Below are 23,168 nucleotides of genomic sequence, written 5' to 3'. Positions count from 1 at the left end.
GGTAAGGTGGTGCAGACAGGGCCAATTAACCTTATAGGATGCACTTGTTGGAGAGTCTGGCTTGATTGAAAATGAGCCAATAGAGCCAATAAAGCCCAGCTGGGGGGGGGGGGGGAAGCTAGCTAAGGTATAAAGCCAGAAAGTTTGCAGCAGAAGGGGGTTAGAGTTTTGTTAACAAAAAAGAATGTTTGCTGAAAGAAATTGTGAGCTCTTACATGGCTGGGTACAATGTAAAGATGGCATACTGAATGGAAATTTCAGCATATAGGAACTCAGAAAATCTAGAGACAAAATTAAAAACACAGGTCCAGGTAAAGACAACATATGCTTTACAACAATGCTTAAGCACCTACCAGTAGAGAATTTAAGAGTTTTATTGAAATTATATGGGGAAAGGGTATACTATCATCAGAATGGAGGCAAACAAACAGTGGTATACCAATAGGAAAACCTGGCAAATTGTGCACAAGACCTTATGACCTCACATCATGTATGGACAAAATTATGGAAAGAATGAGAAATGAGAAATCAGTAGCATACTTGGAAAAATATGAAAGTATAAACTGTGTACAAAGTGGTGTCAGTTGATCATATTGTAAGATTAGAAACACAAATACAAAAAACCACTCGGAAGAGAGAGTTTCTGATAGCTGTCTTATTGTACACTGAAAAAGCACGCAACATGCTATGGAGGGAAAGCTTGCAGTGTAAACTAGTCAATTGGAATAAGAGGAAGAATGTTCTGGTGGATAAGAGACTTCTTAAATGACAGAATTATACAGGGTGGGGGCAACTTTGTCAAATATTTATAAACTTACTAATGGCACTCCACAGGGGAATGTTATCAACCCAACCCTGTTTAACATTATGATTAATGATCTCCCAGAGAGCACACAGACACTACTCTATTTGTGGACAGCTATGCTATTTGGGCCAAACATAGAAGACTTAAGATAACTGTGAAAGAAACCAGGGGGAGATACTTGGGGATTTAAGTTCTCACTTGCTAAACAAAGGGAATGATGTTTACAAAAAGAAAGACTAAGAAAGAATGGAACCTATATCTCTATACAGAAATAACAGAGGCAGTTCAAAATTTTACATTCTCAGGAGTTATGTTCCACAGCAAACTTATTGGAAGAGTCATATAGATCAGTGGTTCTCAACTAGGGTGTGTGTAAGTCTAGTGTAGGCAGAGGTCTTCCGAGGGTACATTAACTCATCTAGATATTTGCCTACTTTTACAACAGGCTACATAAAAAGTAGCAGCGAAGTCAGTACAAACTATTTCATACAGACAATGACTCGTTTATACTGCTCTATATATTATCCACTGAAATGTAAGTACAATATTTATATTTCAACTGATTTATTTTATAATTATGTGGTAAAAATGAGAAAGCAAGCAATTTTTCAGTAACGGTTTGCTTTGACACTTTTGTATTTTTAGGTCTGATTTTGTAAGCAAGTGATTTTTATATGAGGTAAAACTTGGGGTACAGTAGTCTGGAAAGGTTGAAAGCCACTGTTAGAGATAAGATCAAGATTAAATGTTAAATATGGGCTGAATCTGCTTTAAAGTATTGCTAGGAACAATTGGGGTGTAGATAAGAACACCCTGTTGATGCTATACAGGGCATTCATAAGACCAGAGTTAGATTATGGATGTCAAACCTTTAATTAAAAAGAAAAGGAGGACTTCTGGCATCTTAGAGATTAACAAATTTATTTGACCATAAGCTTTCGTGAGCTACAGCTCACTTCATCGGATGCATTCAGTGGAAAATACAGTGGGTGCATCCAATGAAGTGAGCTGTAGCTCACGAAAGCTTATGCTCAAATAAATTTGTTAGTCTCTAAGGTGCCACAAGTCCTCCTTTTCTTTTTGCGGATACAGACTAACACGGCTGCTACTCTGAAACCTTTAATTCAGCTTCTAAATCAAAATTTAAAATATTAGCGCCAATCCAAGCCCAAGCTCTGCGAATTACATGTGGTGCAAGCATTCCAACTCCATTGTGTGTGCTGCAGGTGGCAATCACCAAAATGCCTATAAATTTAAGGATGAAATCGTTAGATTTCACTTTTTGGGCTAAGGAAACAGTGAAGATAAGAGTACTAAATGAACATATGAGGACTGTTGGGAATTAATTAGATAAGAATAACTGGGTGCCACAAACTCCCAGATGCTGACAGGGTCAAAAGGTGGCTAAGAGAGTGGGGTGAAAAGGAAGGACTGGAAGAAATTAAAATATTTAGTTATTGGAAATCAAATTATAGCTGGACAGTTATCTCTCCAATTGTGGATTTGGAATTATATGATAAAAAAAGGGAAGAACAGAACTGTCAAATATGACAGCTAAGATGTGTGTGTTTATACATGACATATGGGGTCAGCATTGCCAAATCTATATTAATGGCTCTCGAGATGACAACACAGGCAGAATGGGAACTTTTGTATCCCTGAATTTGAAATTAAGAGATCTATGACATTATCCAATTTTGGGGTCATTATGATGGACGAATTGATCGGCATACTGTTGGCTCTGATCTGGATAAGGGATGTACATATACAACTATGATTGCTATCCTATCTGACTCTTTATGGGGTATAATGGTGATTAGAAAGGAAAGCAGGAATGACTTAGTCAATGAAATACTGTTCTCAGCTATGGAGAGAGCACAATTAGGTATACATATAGTAAAAGTCAGGATTCCAGGGCATGTGAGGATACCAGGCAATGAAAAGGCAGATAAAGCAGCAAAAAAAAAAAGTCGTACAAATGAGGTGGTTGATATAAAGATCCCTCTACCTAAATAGGACTTCAAAAATTTGGTTAAGAAAGAATTTAATAAGGAATGGCAAGAACTATGGACCACAGAGGAAAAAAGGGCAAAGGAAATATGTCCTAAGCGTGAGGATAATAGTATACTTAATTGCAATGATAGAAGCATTGAAGATATCTAGAGTGCTAACAGGTCACTGTGACCAAACAGTAATTTACATTTCTTAAACTACCACAAAGATAGGTTGTGGGACACATGCAAAGTCCAAGAAACAGTTGAGTATCTGCTGTGTCAACACAGGGAGGATCATACAGAAAGAAAGATTCTTTATGAAGAACTGAGATGCCTCAAGGTGAAAGAATATAGTTTGAAAGGATTGGTAAGAATATCAGGAAAGTGGGGTAACATACAAGATAGGATAGGGTAGGATACAAGACTGGGTGAGAGAATATAGATTTTTGCTTATTCGAAAACTGCGGTAGATGGTGGTCAGAGCCTCAGAGGCTGAGGTTGACACGCCATAGAATGACCAGAAATAAAAAACAAAACAAAACAAGAAAGAGGTTCCAGTGTGGAATCCAGCAGTTACTCTCTGGGTTTGCAGAGGGAAAAGGAGGAAACCCAGGGAGAGAGAGGAGCCCTGGGATCCTGGCCCTGAGGAAAGGGTTTACCCAGAAGGGTGAAGAAGAAAGCCTAAGGGGAAAAGAATAGGAAGCAGCCCAAAGGAAAAGCAACACAGTCAGACCTTGCGGGGTCCCTGGGCTGGGCAGTGGCACAAGATCATTGGAGATGCCAACTGGACAGTTGGTCCAGAGGGACTTTGGTACCCTGGAAGGGAAGGACTATATCATGACCTGGCTGGAGGACTGCGGAGAGAGTGTATCACAGTGTGAGTAACCAACAAAAGGGGGTGCCAGATCGGGTGGGAGCTGCTCCACAGATGTAGCCACAAGGAGGTTCCACCTGCAGTGAGTGTACCCTGTTACACTTGTAATAAAATTTTAATTACCCTAATTACTGTATAGTAACTTGTGCTTCTTGTTTTATGAAGACCAGAGTATAATTCCTTCCTCTTCATTATCTCTCTCTCTAGGTTCCTATACCATGCCTCTCCATGATATCAGAGCGCCTGGCCATGTAGAGTAGTGGGATTTTATCTATCTTTTTCTGTTGGCTGTGCAAGTTTCCAAAATGATAATAGGAATAGACCAAGAAATATTGCTAGTTACACAAAGATCCTCTCCGAGGGAACATTCAATTTGAGACTAGATGTACAAATGAATCATCATTTTAAACTATGGGAATTCATACAGAAGTCAGAGAACAGTGACTAGAATTGTGGCAGGATTGGGAAGGCCAATGTATCCATTATAAGCCACAATTCTGAGATTTAATTTGTTAAATATAAATAATAAAGAGTAAGCTAAATGACAAAAGAAGATACAAGTATAAGCATGCCTTTCAAGGCTTCCTGTCTTTTCAATAGAGGTAATTCTTCTAATCATTGCCTTTATAGTGCTGAACTGTTAAGAACAGAAGATTTAGAATTAAGTATATTATATGAAGATAGAGAACTGCACTGAAACTTACCACTGACTGGTATTTTGCTAAGTGGAAGTGAGGTCGGGGGAGGACTAGTGAGAATATCAGAGTGCCCAAAAAAACGAAAGTCTGGGATATCATTTGGAGAGTTCACTTTAACATATTTAGCTGCAATGAGCTCCCACTTCCCTGCTGGGTCAGCATATTGATGATACCTTATTAATCCAGCTTGCTACTATTTGTGTAGAGAATAGAACACTTCTCCCATTCACTTTTTTAACCTTTGGAACATTCTCAGATGTGTATTTGTAAGTGGGTGGAGGGACAGAACATATTTATAGGGCATACATGACAGTGTGGTGAAGTATAAAGGTTTTATCAGCATGAGGTTGGAATAGACACTTTGATAACATGTGACAAAGTCTTCAGTGAATTGTGTATGTCTTCCCAAGTGAATGCCGACAAAACCTTCAAACCACACCAAATGTACTTCGTATATGTCACATACATTACAAAAAACTATTTTACGTACGATTTAGAGGTCTAAAACGTTTGAACAAGATTCAAGGAAGCCATAAAAACATCTAAAGGAGAACTAAAGTAGGTTTTCTAGACATAAATAAGTCATGACTTGAAGGTTTGATAACATGGGCCTTTCTTGGCATTTTTACCTATAGAAGAGCAGTTACTAACATAGAACTGACTCTTGCCTGCCTTGAGCCCAGGACAAGGGTAATTTGGAGGGAGGACCATTTCACTGGCAAGATTTTTAAAAGGCTGCACCTATTTGAAGTTGCTACATGTTACAATAAATCCAAATGAGATGAATTAGTGGAAAAATGACAGATGAGGTTGTCAAGGTGTATTATGAGTTTGTTTAATGTATGGCTGTGCAATTTATCACCTGCATATCAGCTGCACATATGTAATTTTATATATGTTATTTTACACACATGTACCATGCAACAAGTGTTTTTCCCTCCTAAGTATTTGTTTGACTAACATTTGGGAAATGCCATATGTTCTACAGATTAAATGTAACTGAAATCTTGGCATCCAGGTTGGTTTCTTGTAAACAAGCATTAGCAGCCTAATATTGTTTAAAGTATGAAAAACCTACCTCTTCTATTTAATGGAGCAACTTATTTATTTGGTGGACTATAAGTAAGGCTATGATTTTGTCATGGAGGTCCCAGAAGTCACGGAATTCGTGTCTTCCAAAGATCTCCGTGATTTCAACCCAGGTGGCTGGAAGCTGCAGGGTCCCGCTGCCTCTCGCAGCATCAGGGAGCTATGAGGTACCCCGACCGCCTGAGGCAGGGGGCCCCCATGCTTCAAGCTGCCATGGACAGCGGTGGTACCTTGCAGCTCCCCGCCACCACAGTGGGTCAGGGGTATCCCCACAGCTACTGCGGGGCAGGGGGATCCCACAGTTCCCCGGCCATAGCAGCAGGTCAGGGGGATCCCCGACAGCTCCCTGTCACGGTGGCAGCAGAAGGATCCTCACAGCTCCCCGCCACTGCGGAGGGGCAGGAGGAACCTCGCAGGCCCCAGCCGCCAGGAGGGGGCAGAGGGATCCTACAGCTCTGAGCCCCCACAGGTGGTGGGGGCCCTGGAGCTCCCAGCCACACCACAGCTGCCCAGCCCCTTCCCATTTTATCATGGATATTTTGAGTAAAAGTCAGGGACAGGTCACAGGGTTCCGTGAATTTTTCTTTATTGCCCGCTACCTGTCTGTGACGAACTACAAATATCCGTGACAAAATCTTAGCTTTAGCTATGAGACAAATGTAAATATTTTATACAGAGATGGAAAATATTGAAATTAAATCCATAAAGCCCAAAACATACCAAATAAAGCTGGTTAAATAAAAGGAAAATGATTTTTCCACCAAAAAAAGATAAAAAAAATCTAAGTAGCTCCCATTACAGTCTCACTACAATGTGTCTTTGAAATGGATACATCATCCGTTCTTCAGAAGTTTAAAAAAAATTACCCACATTTTTATTGAAATAGTTTTTGAAATTTTCCATTTACTGAAAATCCAGTTTTCAAATAAACAGAATCTTTCATGATTGAAAAAAACATTCTGATAAAATATTTCACTAAAAATTGCACAAAATCCAGACCATTTTTATAGTAAAGACATTTTTTATAAAAAGTTTTAGTTTTGCAAAAAAGCCATTCATCAACTACAAAACTTTTTTTGGAAAAAGTTACAAACAGCTGTAATGACAAAGAATGTAGAACTAGTGCTCTTTATCGTATCTAACCTTTACACTGAGGATATGTTGCAGTCCATCTATTATTCCATTCTGAGGTTTGTTATAAACCTGAGACACCCATTTTCTGCATACAACAGAAAACTACAAAACAACATAAATGCTACAGTTTCTGAACACAAGACTATGCCTGAACAACACTGAATGCTTAAAAAAGAAAGAAAAGCTAAATCTGATAATAAATAATCTTATATTCTGAGTGAACATAAGAATGGCCATACGGGGTCAGACCAATGGTCCATCTAGCCCAGTATCCTCTCTTCCAACAGTGGCTGGTGCCAGAAGCTTCAGAGGGAATGAACAGAACAGGGTAATTTTGAGTGATCCATTCTCTGTCATCAAGTCCCAGCTTCTGGCAGTCAGAGGTTTAGGGATACCCAGAGCACAGGGTTGCTTCCCTCAACAACTTGGCTAATAATATTGATAGCCCTAAAAGTCCAAGTACACTACATTGACTGGATCATCCTTGTCCACATGCTCATTGATACCCTTACAGAATTCTAACAGATTGGTGAGGCATGATTTCCCTTTACAAAAGCTGTGCTGACTCTTCCCCAACTTATCATGTTCATTTACATGTCTGATAATTCTGTTCTTTACTATAGTTTCAATCAGTTTTCCCAGTACTAAAGTTAGGCTTGCTGGCCTCTAACTGCTAGAATCACCTCTGGAGCCTTTTTTTTTTTAATCAGTTTTACTTTAGCTATCCTCCAGTCATCTGTCACAGAGGCTGATTTAAACAATAGGTTACTTAACCACAGTTACTAGTTCTGCAATTTCATATTTGAGTTCCTGCAGAACTCTTGGGTGAATCCCATGTGGTCCTGGTGACTTCTTATTGTTTAATTTATCCATTTGTTCCAAAATCTCCTCTGACACCTCAATCTCAGATTTGAGTTCCTCAGATTTGTCACCTAAAAACAATGGCTCAGATGTGAGAATCTCCTTCACATTCTCTGCAGTGAAGACTGATACAATTAATTCATTTAGCTTCTTTGCAACAGCCTTGTCTTCCTTGAGAGCACAACTGGATCTGTATGCAGTCCACAGCTGTGTCAGAAAGCATGGTGCGATCAGGTGGCCTTTCCCAATCTGCTCTAAAGCAAAGTCCACAAACTATGGAATAGTTTGAGTGAATATTTCTTCTCCTTCCTGGGTTTTGGCTTTATTAACAAAAAAATAAAACAAATTAACTGACATTCAACTCAGGGTTCCTATCTCAGCCCACACCTTCCATCTAGACAGCCACTCCCATCTCCCTTATATCTATCCTGTGTAACAAATCACATGTCAGTCAGCAGAACACATTTAATCTTTTTCCAGTACTTGCTAAGTGGGGGAGGGGGCCTGGTGAGAGGGGGCGGGTTGGAGGCAAGATGCGGGAAGGATTCAGGCAAACACTTCCAAGCCTGTTTCACATGGCAGACCTAAATGCACAGAACCTTGTTTATCTACCATCATCAGCTTCCTTTAGCCTTCTGCTAGGCAAATTGTTTCTTTCTCCTATACTATTCCTGAACAACAATAACGTAGATGTGTAAAATCAATTTATCAAATAATGTTTATTTCCTTTGAAGCTGGTGTTCCTTTAATGTTAACTTTTACATAAATAGTCTCCCAGGTAAATCTAAGGGGCAGACGCTTTTCCAAATGAGAGGTGGGATATAATCATAATCTATTTTTGTCTTTGGGTGCCCCCTGAAATTTAAGACCTTATTCTACCTTCTTCTCATTATAATCTGTATGGCCTCAGCCAGATTTTGCCTGACACCAAACTGTACAGAAGAATTGTATTCTGCTGCTATAATGGAAATGAATTAGTGAGGGAGATAATAAGCATTACTAACTTTCAAAAAGAAAAGGAGTACTTGTGGCACCTTAAAGACTAACAAATTTATTTGAGCATAAGCTTTCATGAGTTACAGCTCACTTTATCGGATGCATTCAGTGGAAAATACAGTGGGGAGATTTATATACATAGAGAACATGAAACAATGGGTGTTATCATACACACTGTAACAAGAGTGATCAGGTAAGGTGAGCTATTACCAGCAGGAGAGCAGGGGTGATATATGCCATCATGTGCCAGCAATGCCCTTCTGCCATGTACATTGGCCAAACTGGACAGTCTCTACATAAAAGAATTAATGGACACAAATCAGACGTCAAGTATTATAACGTTCAAAAACCAGTCGGAGAACACTTCAACCTCTTTGGTCACTTGATTACAGACCTAAAAGTGGCAATTCTTCAACAAAAAAACTTCAAAAACAGACTCCAACGAGAGACTGCAAACTGGATACAATTAACTTAGGCTTGAATAAAGACTGGGAGTGGGTAGGTCATTACACAAAGTAAAACTATTTCCCCATGTTTATTCCCCCCCTCCCCCAACTGTTCCTCAGACATTCTTGTCAACTGCTGGAAATGGCCCACCTTGATCATCACTTCAAAAGGTTCCCCCCCCCCCCCCGTTCTCCTGCTGGTAATAGCTCACCTTAAGTGATCACTCTCGTTACAGTGTGTATGGTAACACCCATTGTTTCATGTTCTCTGTGTATATAAATCTCCCCACTGTATTTTCCACTGCATGCATCTGATGAAGTGAGCTGTAGCTCACAAAAGCTTATGCTCAAATAAATTTGTCAGTCTCTAAGGTGTCACAAGTACTCCTTTTCTTTTTGCGGATACAGACTAACACGGCTGCTACTCTGAAAACTAACTTTCAGTGATCCCTGAAAATATATTCCTTAATAACATGTTGTTTATCATTGGGTCAGGAGAGAAAGAAAGTTGAGAGCCATTCTATAATTACTTTAAAGCTGTGTTTGGTTGTTTAATGCAGCCTCTAGCTTCGTATAATTGAACGATCTTATCATTCAAGCAGTGATTTAAAGTTGGGTCTCCTACTCAGCAAGAGAGTGCCCAAACCCCTGGGCTACAGGCCAGTCTACAGTACGTGTTTCTCAGTTTCCTGTTGAAGTTGTTCCACTTTGTATCAATAAATAGACCTTGGGACAAAGAAAGAGTGAAAATGATTATAGCCTGGTGGCTAGGGCACCCACTTGGGAGATGGGACACCCAAATTCATGTTCCTGCTCCAATGACTATTTAATTTTTTTTATCCACAGTGGAACAGCTTCAATAGGTGAGATTGAGAGTGCCCCACAGCCTGGAGCAAATATGTTCACCCATTCTGTGGGAGACCCAAGTTCAAATCCCTTCTCTCTAGCAAGCAGAAGTGGGAACTGAACAAGTATCTCCCATACCCCAGGTGAGTGCCTTAACCACAGGGCTAAAGCTTATGAGGGAAGCAGTAGCAGCTTCTCCTCCCCTCATTTTGTGAATCTAACCCTAAAAACACCAACAGAACAAAACATTTTCGATGGAATTTAACATTTTGTTTAACCCAAAACAGACTTCTTTTGATGATTCACCAAAATTTTTCAGAAATTTTCAAATTCAGTTTAAACCCCAACCTATTCCCCCCCTCCCCACGTGACTTTTTGGAAAATCAAGTGAACCAAAAAATCAATTATTCATTCAACTCTAGTGGCCTTGCTGAGATGCCTCACTTAGCTACTACTTCCCAATGCCATTTTAGAGATATACAGCAGAAATCATTTTGTTTTAATTTTACAGCTTTTTAAAGATAGCAATTCAAATGAAACAGAATCCCTTGCTGAGTACCATCTATATGTTAATTCAGTTAACTGAAGTGATATTGAGGATTATTTTATATATATTTATAAGATATGTAGACACACACATAAAATAATTTGCAATATCATTTCAATTAACTGAATTACCCTCACTGAGTTTCTCCAGCCCAGGAGCTTCTATCATTTTGATCCTGGACTGATGTGAATCACTCATTGTCACAATCACCACTGCTGAAATCCTGGGCCCATTGAAGTCAAATGGCAAATTTTCACATAATAGAGGTATTTTCTATATATCTAAATCAATAAATAAATCTCCTCTTTCAAAAAAAGAGCTTCTTACATCTTTGGTCACTGTGGAAGCAAACAAAACATGTTCGGACACACACAGGCACACTCCAAATCTAAGGATCATATTTTTGTCCAGTTGGACATCCTTGGTTAAATGAGGCTTTTGCCACCTAAATGACCAGTATCTACTTAATATAGTTCGGTCTATGAATTTGTGTTTGTATGCAGATTCAGAGGAAGGAATATTAATTCTCTAGTCATAACATTTTGCTGGACATTAATCATTATTCATACTGAGATTATACTATGCAAGAATGAACATTGCTTTTTAACTGCTACAGAGTATCTCCTGAACATAATCGTTCTCGATGCTGTATACTTCTCTCCTCAGTATGATGCACAACCAGACAACTTCTTGCTGTATTTAAAATGGAAGTTGGGAACACAATTCAATTTGCAAATACACAACCCCAAATCAAATACAACTGAAATAATAAGAATACCACACAGGCTATGCAGAGGAGCAACAAACCTTTTTATAACTACAACACCCAACAACAACAGAACCAACGAAGCACACTGAAAACTTCTGGTAATTATATTGTGTTTGCTCACTAGACTGAATACAGCACTTCATCATGACATGATTACACTGGAAGTCTGTGCATGTTTCTATGTTTTATTAAGCTTCATATTCACTTTAAAAGGACCAGATCGAGGAAAGATATTGGCCTAGTAGCTGATGATCACATTTTGATATGAAACAGGATATAAAACTTTATGAAACAGTTTTGAAAACACTCATGCAATTTAAGTTATTTTTTTCCTGGCTTTCTTAGAATTTGGGGGTTTCCTTGGTGCACCCATAATTAATCAGGTATGTTTAAACGTCTTTTACTATTTAACCTGGCAGTTCTTAAAGGCCTGAACGTCACAGCATATATTCTATCTTGTATAGAGTCAGACATTGCTTTCATGATTAAAGTCCATCCTCAAAAATGACATTAAAAAACTGTACAGATTATATAAAATAGAATCTTCTAGCTGTTGGATAGAATATATCACAATTCATACATTCTTGTTAAACGATATCCCAAAAACAAATAGTGGGCTGTTTCAACCATTCATTTAAAGCAAAAAACAAAACATACCTTAATTGCGTGTTACCTTGAATAAAGATCATTAATTAATAAGAAATGTAAAATACAAAGAATAAGTGAAATATGGAAAAGCCCAAATCAGATCACACCAAGCACAATATAGAGTTCCACTTTGCTTTTTTGCTTTCATTCATATATACTGCCATTAACCTTAAATTCTTGGATCTTTAATGTATGTATGTGAGCTATGGCCTGGTTATGCAGGATTATTTCCTGGGTACTGCAGACCCACACAGGTGTTTTGTAAAATGCTTCTTGGGCCTGCAAACCAGATGCAGCCAAACAGGAGTTAGCCTCACTTGTCAATGGGTGCCACTTGCTTAATGACAAAATTATTGTGGAGAAGATTGAGGGTGAATGCTGACCATAATCTTACAGTATGTAGGGTGACCAGATGTCCCGATTTTTTAGGGACAGTCCCAATGTTTGGGTCTTTTTCTTATATAGGCTCCTATCACCCCCCCACCCCCTGTCCCGATTTTTCGTACTTGCTGTCTGGTCACCCTAACAGTATGGTATGCTGTGGGTGAAAACCTGACCCCGGTAAACCCTATGGCAGTTTTGCCTTTCCAGGGTTTCACCCTATAACTTATTACTGTGTGGATACTCTGGGGTGAAGGATTCATGATTACCTTATTGTTTTCCCCGTGACTATCTGGAATGGAAATGTTTTTTCTGTTTACTGAAATGGGAGAAATATGGAGCAATTTTCACATCTGGCACCCATGGTGAAAGTTTTCTCACATGTGGTAACTGAAATATTTCTGAAGTTTTAAGGGAAGAGGTTAACCTTGTACCACCTTCACAAACATCACGATGCTGTGATGTCTGTGGATTCTTACTGACCTGGCTTTTCTTCCCCTGGACTTTCCTACCTTCTTATATAACTGAAGCTTGTTTGCAGTATTATAGCTCTGTTGGTCCCAGGAGATTAGAGACCAGGGTGGTGGTGGTGGTGAGAAAATACCTTCTACTAGACCAACTTCTGTTGGTGAAAGAGACAAGCTTTTGACCTACACAGAGTTATTCTTCAGTACCTGAGTAGCTCGAAAGCTTATCTCCTTCACCAACAGAAGTTGGTCCAATAAAAGATATTACCTCACCCACCTTGTCTCTCTAAAATGTGAAGTTTGACCATCACAGCAGGATGTTGCATCATGATACAATATTACAGCAGTCTGAGGATACTTCAGGACTGTTTCAGATCCTGCAAGCCTAAGGATATGGGGACATCCAGCTCAAAACTGGGACAGGGGAAAACATGAACAGGCCCATCTGGTACGGTTTGATTGATTTCATTTCCCATTCATTGACTCCCCTCCGGCCCAACATTGTAACGCTCATATATTAGTAATTTACAGCCAAAACTAGAGAATTCTTCTTCATTTTTTGTACAATTTTCTTGTTAAGCACCTAAAATGTAATATAAAAGCACTTATCCACGTTTTTTTATGTACACTGTCTCTATTGTTCAAGTATTAGACTTTCCATTGTATTTTACATCAAAGACAAATGTTAAATAGTAGTTCACCCAACCTGAGTTATATAACACACATTTTTCCAAAGATTTAAGCAGCAGATATTGTTAGATCTTAAAATCCCATTTAAAAAGGAAGCTCAGAAAAATCAGTGTTTCCATTTTGAAAGAAATCATATAAAAGAAGAAACTTGGTAGAGTTCAAGGTTTTGCAAACCTCTCTAATTAGTTTTATGTCCCCAATAATTAGTTAAAGTTTTCAGCCCCTCTTTTTCCCCTTTAAGTTAAATTCTTTATTTTTAAAACAAGTTTGATTCTTTTTCTCTCTCCTTTCTTTACTCCTTAATGTTGGCTCTTCTGTGTGTTTTCCCCTCTAGCATGCTCTGTTCCTTGTCTCATCCTATATTTTCTCTTGCTCCATTTTCCTCCAGTGTCTTAAAAGTGACCCCTCAACTTGAATCCTTCTTTAAAAAGTCCAAAGTAGTTATAGAAAATACATCCACCCAAGACACCTTGCAAATTGTTGCGGTTTACTTTAAAAACAAAACAAAACATTTCTCTTCCCATTTTTGTTGTGAGTGTGAGGAAAGGGGAAGGAGAGAAACCCACACCCAAAGGAAAGAGAGAACTTACTGAGGCCCTGATCCTACAGGAGAACCCACTACTGGAGGATCCCTGTACCCATGCAGAGAACTATTGATTTAGACAGAACTTTGCACTGGCACAGGTTTACGCACTAATGAATTTCAGTACAAGACCAGGTCACCAGTGAGCTAGTAATTGACTATTGCAACAGAAACCGTGAAATTGACCACTGTATATAGAGAGTTCTTTCAAATGCATGAAGAAAAAAAATTGGGGGGAAAACAAAAACATTTTCCCTCTACTATTTCATTCATAGTAATCATAAGTGCTATGTGTAGAAATACTCGGTCAACAATTTTCAGAGAGAATGTGATTTTTTAAAGTTAACATGTCCTGTAAGTAGAATACAAACCCTATTTGAGTTCCATTTTTTACACCCACATTGTTTAAGTGGGGAAAAATTAGGCAAAGTGAGTTCACTTCTCCTTAACAAAAAAGGGGAACAAACTGAAATTTTTTTTCCCAAGGATATGCAACTCACACAAAAATATTTTCTCTATATATGATCCTTTGTCAAGAGTTATTTTTTTCTCTACAAATGTGAAAATATCAAAATTGTTGACATTAAAAGGATGGCAAAAATAAAATAGTAGATGCCTATCAGTTTCAAATGCATTTTGATATTCACACAACTCCAAAATGGCTTTATTTTACACTTAAGTGTTTCAGATTCCAAGTACATAATAAGTAGGTACTAACATTGGTTAAGGTGAATATCAAGAATTATTGAATTGAGGTCATCTGGATTTATTTGAAGGCATAATAAATCTGGATATTCACTGCAATATGATTTAATCATTATAGGCTCTTTTATGTATAGAGAGAGTTTCCTGCCATTTGTTGTGGTAGAGTATTTTATGCCTTTTTTAAACTACAGTACCTCATCTAGTGCTCTGCAATGGGCAAAGCTGTACATCAAGCAGTCTCTTTCCAAAGAAAAATTGCTGGATTGTGGGCTATTTTTCTATCACTATTGATTCGATAACTAGAAAAAGCAACTGATGCAAACATCTGGAAATGGAATGCAAATCTAAAGTAGAGATTAGCTAAATCTACATTATACATTTCCATGTTTACTCTTCTTAAGATCCATATGTTAATTTGAAAGCTATAAGTAATCATTAAGGTATAATTTGGCATATTTTACAAGCATTTTGTGATATCCTCTTTGTTTGGCTTGTAAGGTTATAAACACAAATAAATAAGACTTGTTCTATCAGCCCATTTATATTTACCAAAGGGAATGTAATGGCTTCTTCATTACATTCTGTTGATCTATAATAAATAAATAAAATACACACACTCACTATAGAACTCAAATAATTGGGAGCAGCATGCAAGCATCAAATGGCAGAAATTGGCCTAAATTATTTAAATGACTGGGAATTTGTTGAGTTTTGGAAAGTAGATTATAGAAATATTTATTTCAAAATATAAAACAGAAATCATTTACTATAAATGAGAAGCTCAAAAATCAATTAGGTAAGAGCACAACTTAATATTCAGAACTGGTCAAAAGAGACTATTTGAACTTTTTCCAACAGAAAATGGTCTTTTTAAAAAGCAAAAGCTTTTGCGAAAAGCTTCCACTTTTTTAAAATGTTCCATTTTCTCCACTGAAAATTTTGAAATTTATATTTTCAAAATCCCCCTCACTTTTTTTCTTTTTGTCACTAACTGCAATAGAATAATGTTCTCTCTACCCATCACACTTTTTACTTTTTCCATTTTTCCTTTGGCCATTTGGTAACTTCAGTAATTGAGGAACTTTGAAAAGACAGACAGTGGCTAAAGAAAAAAATGAAAAAGCAAAAAAACCCCTAGCATTATTTATTCAATTGCATTCAGTATGGAAGAGAGTTTGGGGAAAAATAAAACACAGAAGTTTCAAAATTCCAATTCTAAATACTTTTAAAAAAAAAAAAAGTTTCAAAAAACAAATAAAAAAATTCATTTTGAAATGAAAATGACTTCAAAATCTGAATTTTTTTGACCAGCTCTATTATGCTGTACACGTATTCCCTCCACCTCTGCTTTTGGTGTGCATACCATTCAGAGGCACCATTAGGTTCATTATCACTGCCATAGCTCTACCACATCTGAAAAAGAGCTCTGTGTAGCTCTAAAGCTTCTCTCTCTCACCAACAGAAGTTGATCCAATAAAAGATATTATCTCACCCACCTTGTCTCTCTATAGCTCTACCATGGCAGTTAGCCAGATATATTCCTTACCCTTGCAAGGTTAAGTAGGCTCAATCAGAGCCTACAGACTGTCTCTCTCCTACTATGCACTCAACATGAGGTGGCTTCTTTAACCAATGTGGTACAGAGAAAACCGTACATTTACAGTAAAGAATTCCTTCCCAAAAGGGACTTGTCATCTACAGCTAATGTAGGAATTTTTCTAGTCTTGCACAAAGGTATTTTCATGAAATGAAAAATAAACAAAATTAAAACATGATATACCTCTCTATACTCATTCTTTGAAGCATCACTAAATTCAGACAATAGCAACAGACTTAACTCCATGCTCGGGATGGAGTTACAACAATTCACATTTCAGGAAATTAATTTTTCATGAAATCCTTAAGACCTCAAATACATTCCAAGCTGTCTGAGGTAAAAGGCTTGCCCCCCACCCCCCGCCGCCCATTCTTTGGCTATAGTTTATTTGTCCCCTTTCTACTGTAAATAATGAACAATGTAATGGGCAAAATGCTCTACCAAATAAATCTATCATTTTGCATAGAAAGTGACTCATGTTTGAATGAGAAAAAAGAAAAAGGTATAATGCCATAAGATTCTGTTTTCTTGGAGTTGAATTTAGACTAAGGAGGAGGAGAGAGGAACTGAAAAGGTCAGTAAATGTACTTCATTTATTTAGGTTTTTTATTTTAATATTTAAGATCTTGATAATACTGTACATTTATGCAGTTCCCTGATGTTATCATCATTTGAATTATGCATTTTCTTATGCCGAGATTTGGGGATCAGAATAGAACTGCTCCATTTCATTTTATACTCCTCTATTCTGATCCCTGAAATGACTGTGACATATTCCAGTGATTCCTGTAATGATATCTTTAGAGCATCCCACATATTTATATTAACCTTCAATTGAGTTCACAAATATATTCCTGGAAAATCTTGTTGCTCAAAAAATCCTATATATTCATCCAGCACTGTGAGTAAAAAAATCTTAATTGTCCTTACCTGGATGAGATCACATGGGGGTACACTACATTCTGTTTGAACTGCCCACATCATCCTTTTTATATCTATTCCAAGCAAAGGAAAAGAAGCGAATAAAACTTTGCTGTGACAACAGTGGGAGAGGCAAAGGGTTAGAGCTGTGCTATTTAAAGAAATAGGAAATGTTTGAGTTCAGTCTTCAGCTGACAGTACTGTGAGATATTGAAAAGGTAGGGTGGGGTCATGGGGAATCTTTGGCTGTGGTCACTCTGCCACAGCCAAGTCCCACCATGGCATTTCACACCCATAGTGAAAGATAGGGCTGAGGTTTTATTTACAGTATTTATTAATCGTGTCCTCCCACAATAGGAACAGAGGCCCTTGTCAATGCTTCGTGGGAGAGGACATTTTTAAATTATGAACGGTGTATGATGGCTGGATTGTTGTAGATTGTGAGGATGAGGGATGTTCTTAAGGGATACTAGATTTCCAGCTCTGTGAACAGATACATCCCTGTGTATTTTTCTTTGTTTCCTCTATAGCCTCCGGTTCACGTGACTAACCTCAGTAACAGAAGGGCTAGATGTCCACAGAATCCATCTACCCCAGACCTCCAAATGCAAGTGTCCTACTCTGGTGAAGGGCAGCAGTTCTGTGGTAGGATGGTGACTATCGATTTGAGGGTTGGAAATTCTATCTGAGGTTGTTTAAAAAGATTCTTGATTGTATGCTTCCATCTTTGCCCGTAATGCATTGCTTTCTAGAATCTTTTGTCTGTCAGATGGACCTTACTTACTTGGAAGTCCTTACTGGTTAACTGAGCTACAGTTAGGGTGACCAGAGGGCAAGTGTGAAAAATTGGGATGGGAGGTGGGGGTAATAGGTGCCTATATAAGAAAAAGCCCCCAAAATCAGGAGTTTCTCTATAAAATCGGGTCATCTGGTCACCCTAGCTACAGCAGTTCTGTTCCTTTAATGGCTACCACCTGGTGGCTAAAAGGGCAGAACAACAAGCATTAGAGTAGGAATTTGGAGGAACAGGGGAATAGAGACTGGGTCTGAAGGGGAGAGAGGACTGATTCGCCAAAGTTTGTAGTGGGCATGGTAAGTGAAGGTCAAAAGACTTTTTCCAGATGTAGACCAGTGATCAACATTTATTCTGGTCCTCTCTGGGGTTCCATCTGTGGAACATAGAACACTGGCTGACAGGGACCTGACTGACCCTATAGGAAAGTTGATGCTGATTAATGCGTGTTCTTTGGATAACGAGCTTGTCACAAACCATAATTCAATCACAAGGCCCCTGACTTTGCATGCATTACTGAGATTTGTCTGGATGATTCATCAGAGTTTATTGTCTCATCTTTCACTGGTAATATACTAAGTTTAGAATTCAGAGGAACAGCCGTGTTAGTCTGTATTCGCAAAAAGAAAAAGGAGTACTTGTGGCACCTTAGAGACTAACCAATTTTATTTTCCACTCCATACGGCTAAATGCAGTGCCTTGCATAATGACAGGTTTCAGGTAAAACCTGTCATTATGCAAGGCACTGCATTTAGCCGTATGGAGTGGAAAATAAAATTGGTTAGTCTCTAAGGTGCCACAAGTACTCCTTTTCTTTTTAAGTTTAGAATGAGCAAAGAGAAGGCCTGGAAAATAGTGTAGCTGTGCTGATTGCATTTAACCTCATATGAAGGAGGACATTCACCCCAAAAGTAGGTCTGAACATGTCCACACAGCATGAGAATCGTAGATAAAATTAAATCTGGGATAGTCCCACTGCACTTCAGATCTCCCCATCTGACAGGAAGAGAGGTTTTTGTCCAGTATGGTACCAGAGACCACAAGTCTTGTGTTCCTTAGTTGCAAATGTTTGCTCTGGTGTGCTAAGGTTCTCATAGCCACTCTGGAACTACTCCAGGCAGTGGTAGGGTCTATGTGTGTGCACACTTTGGATCTTATTTTTGGATTGGGAGTAAAGACTGAAATGTGAAGACTACAACGCCCAAGGTCTTCTCCTAGTCAGATCTTTACCTCCTTCACATTAAGGTTAGGGCTCATTTTTGCACCCACCATGGTTGATGCACTGATTGGCCTCCAGAGACTAAAGGATACTAGCTGTGTTACAGATATACTGGAGATAAAATACCATGCAGCCAGTGGTCTATTCTATAAATGTCCAGGTAAAATACTGTCACTATCTTTTTGGTTTTATGTTATTTACTTATTTATTGCTTGATATTTTTTGTCCAATAATTATCTCAAATGATTGTACATGTGTTCAGAGGCCACAGGAGGAAGAGGGGTATCACACTACACTTAAAAACCCATTCCCCTTTTCCTCCTGTTTTTGCAAAACATCTAGATTCATCTGAAGGTGCAGTTAAATTAGTTTCTTGTTGGACTGTTAAAATGCTTGGAATAATAACCCATTTAATGCTATTCTATAGCCTGGTTTACTGATACTTTCAGTTTTTAAGTAATACACATGGCAAGAATCCAAATAGCATTTAATTTTTAATATGGCTGCCAAATCACAATATAATAAGTCACTGATTCCCTGAAGCTGAATATAATCCATGATATATAGATTTTTTTTTACAGGTTCAGATAATGGATGGGAGATTTCATAAGCTGTTCTGCATCATAGGATTTGGTCAGAACTAACACACTGAAACCATTAATTTTTCCATAGCAAAACTGATTCATTAAGAAAGGACAGGTAGTATATGTAAGCCAGACTGAACCATAAATAGACTAGTACCTTGTTGTTTGGCAGAAAATGATCCCATTTTACAATCAGCCGAGTGTTTAAAATATAACGAGGAGTCCTTTTGGCACCTTAGAGACTAACAAATTTATTTGGGCATAAACTTTCGTGGATTAGAACCCACTTCATCAGAGGCATGGAGTGAAAATAAAGGAGCAGGTATAAATACATGAAAGGATGGGGGCAGCTGTTAATTGATTTATCTTGCTAGACTGACCTCACACTTGGTAAAGCAACCCCCATCCTTTCATGTATTTATACCTGTTCCTTTATTTTCACTCCATGCATCTGATGAAGTGGGTTCTAACCCATGAAAGCTTATGCCCAAATAAATTAGTTAGTCTCTAAGGTGCCAAAAGGACTCCTCATTATTTTTGCTGATACAGACTAACATGGCTACCACTCTGAGACCTGTTTAAAATATGTTCCTAATGTCCTTACTAGCTTTCTAAGTTTAGGGAAGTGCCACACCATACTAACCAACCTGTTACATAAACTTGAATTTTCTGCACAGATGCACTATTACTTACCTTTAAAAAGCATCTGAAGTGCTCATAAGCCAATTTCTGATACAGTTAGTACTGACATGTATGTTAAAAAGGGGAGATGGGGGAGTTGGAATGTATACTGCTAGAATGTCAGTTACAGACTTTCATAAAATGCATCATGCTTTCTACTAATTTTAATTTTTAATAGAAATTTTAAAAAAAAGTTTGCTATTTTCAGTTCTAATTCTTCCCAGCAGTCATCTCTGACTTCCAGCCTTCAAGGCTTTTACTGTTTACTAAGCCCTCTTTGGTTAGTAAGACTAAGAAAACAGAACTGCAAATACTTGCTGACTACCACAGTATAGACAGCATCCTCAGTCTAGTGATGACAAGCCAGTTTTTGAACTGCATGGCTTCAGTCTGGGGAAATAAAACATGCCACTAATGTCACTGAGGAGAGCATGAGCTAAATAAAATCTCATGGATTAAATTTAGATTAATAGATTACTCTGACTGTATGCACCATCCATCCTAACTATAAGGAATAACCCGTTTTACTCCATTCATTGTCTATTATCCTGTTTGCAAGAGTAAGCAGTTGCCAAATTTTAATATGCGATAGGCCACAAGTTACTGCTAACCCAACTATGTAACTTAGCAGGAGTAGATAGCTCAGCAATATAGTGGCTGCAATCATTCTTCTCCAGAAGACCTTAGGAAGTGGTCCTGAGTAACTACTTCACATTTTCCAAAGTCCCACACTTCTGGGGTACCACAGAGATCCTATCCACACTTCTCTTTCAATATCTACATCAGGGGTCGGCAACCTTTCAGACGTGGTGTTGCTGAGTCTTCATTTATTCACTCTAACTTAAGGTTTCGAGTGCCAGTAATACATTTTAATGTTTTTAGAAGGTCTAAAGTCTATAATATATAACTAAACTATTGTTGTATGTAAAGTAAATAAAGTTTTTTAAACATTTAAGAAGCTTCATTTAAAATTAAATTAAAATGCAGAGCCCCCCCGGAATGGTGGCCAGGACCTGGGCAGCGTGAGTGCCACTGAAAGTCAGCTCGCATGCCGCCTTTGGCATGTGTGCCATAGGTTGCCTATCCCTGATCTACATAATACTACTGAGAAAGAGAGTAACAAGCTATGGGATCAGCTGCTAACACCATGCCAATCATATATACATACTGACACTCCCCATTCTCAACCAATTACCCTTGCTACTATGATGGCAGAATGCCTACAAGAAATCAGTTCTTGGATGAAAAGCAGCTGGCTAAAGCTGAATCCAGGCAAGATTTAAGTGAGATGGGTCAGAAAGGGAAAATGCTTTGAAGAACTAGCTCAGACGCAATCTCCACCTTCCACTGAAGGCATACAACTCCTATTCATCAAAGTGTTCTGAAGCCTCAGAATCCTCTTTGATTCCTCACTAAGCTTGGATAATTCTCTAGTATCAGTATCTAAAAATAATATCTTTCACTACACCTTGCTATGAAGTTTTGTCCTCCTGGGAGGGCCTGGCCACAGTGATCTATGGATTTGTCACCTTCAGGTTGGATTGCTGGAAATAACTGAATCTCAAGCTGAATGTGAAGTCATTTGCACAGGCTCTTGCTGGTCCAGACTGTAGCTGCCCTCTTTCTCCATATTCTAGACATTCATAAGCACATCAGATCTGTGCTCATGCACCTTCACTGGCTCCCAGTCAACTTTCAATGCCAGTTTATTGCATCAGTTCTAGTTTTCAAAGCAAGCAATGGATCAAGCCCCAGCTACATTAAAGACCCCATTTTCATCAATGAACCACTTGGACAGCTGTACTCCTCTGCGACAACGCAGATCTCAAGGCCTAGGATGAAGCACATAAGATCTGGGGATAAATCATTCTTGGTAGAGGGATCCAGCTAGAGAACAAACTTCCAGAAGAGATCAGGCAAATCCAGAATATGACCATCTTTAGGAAATGCTGCAAACTATCCTCTTTGAAAAAGCCTTTCCTCAAGCATGACACTCACAATACTGATACCTTCTTCTGTGCAGTAAACCCCTACGAATCAAAACAAACCTGAAAAACATACATTAATAAAATAGAAAAGATTAAAAACAAAAACCCTGACCCAAAAAGGGAGAAGTTCCATGAACTACACTATTGCTATTGATTTTACATGGGAGCTGCTCAGATATTACGATGATGGGCGACAGCATACAATGAATGACACAGAGAGAGAGAGAGAGATTGGATTCTGTGACTCATTTAACAGCAGTATCTTAAGAGTTTACATTTCAGAATATTAAGCAATGAACACTATATAAGGCTGACTGCATGGGTAAAGGTCCGTCCTGCAAGACGAGCATCCAGTTGCTACTGTTACATACTTCTATTTCATATTTATAAAAAGATGTAAGTTTTCAATTATTACCCAACAAAGCCAGTGCTGAAAGCTGTTTGTGTCACTTTAGTTTTGTAGTTAAGGTGCAAAATGTAATTTTACACATAAAGGTAAGAGGGACTATGTTGTTCCAAATTACTCACCTGAAACTTTAATGCTATGAAAATATTACAATCAAACTAGCATTATCAAATACAGTAACTCCTCACTTAAAGTCGTCCCGGTTAACGTTGTTTTGTTGCTGATCAATTAGGGAACATGCTCGTTTAAAGTTGTGCCCGCGGCAACCAGCTGTCTTGCGGCGTTTCAGAGGAAGGGGGGAGAAGCGAGGACTTGGCATGCAGGCTTCCCCTCCCTCCCGAACCTGGCAAGCCAGCTGATTGCCCCGGGCAGGAGGGAGGAGCAAGGACTCGGCGCGCCTCGCTCCTCCCCGCTTCCTCTCCTGCCCACGGCAATCAGCTGGCTTG

General features: G+C 38.5%; 1 protein-coding gene across 6 annotated transcripts in view; it reads right to left on the bottom strand.

Annotated features, from left to right (window-relative positions):
• The window catches only part of FRMPD4 (FERM and PDZ domain containing 4), a 437,016-nt gene that overhangs the window by 215,554 nt on the left and 198,294 nt on the right, over positions 1-23,168 (bottom strand). Inside the window, exon 2 of one of the 6 annotated variants that reach the window (XM_048860753.2) lies at positions 17,061-17,125. The exons of the other annotated variants lie outside the window; for them this stretch is intronic. The gene's annotated coding sequence lies outside the window, so the exon portion shown is untranslated. The remainder of the gene's footprint in view (positions 1-17,060; positions 17,126-23,168) is intronic. 6 annotated transcript variants of the gene reach the window in all.

Source organism: Caretta caretta, chromosome 1 (genome assembly GCF_965140235.1).
Source record: "Caretta caretta isolate rCarCar2 chromosome 1, rCarCar1.hap1, whole genome shotgun sequence".
NCBI classification, from domain to species: Eukaryota; Metazoa; Chordata; order Testudines; family Cheloniidae; genus Caretta; species Caretta caretta.
Note: the sequence above shows the minus strand (reverse complement) of the source record. Positions and strands in the feature narration are given on the sequence as shown.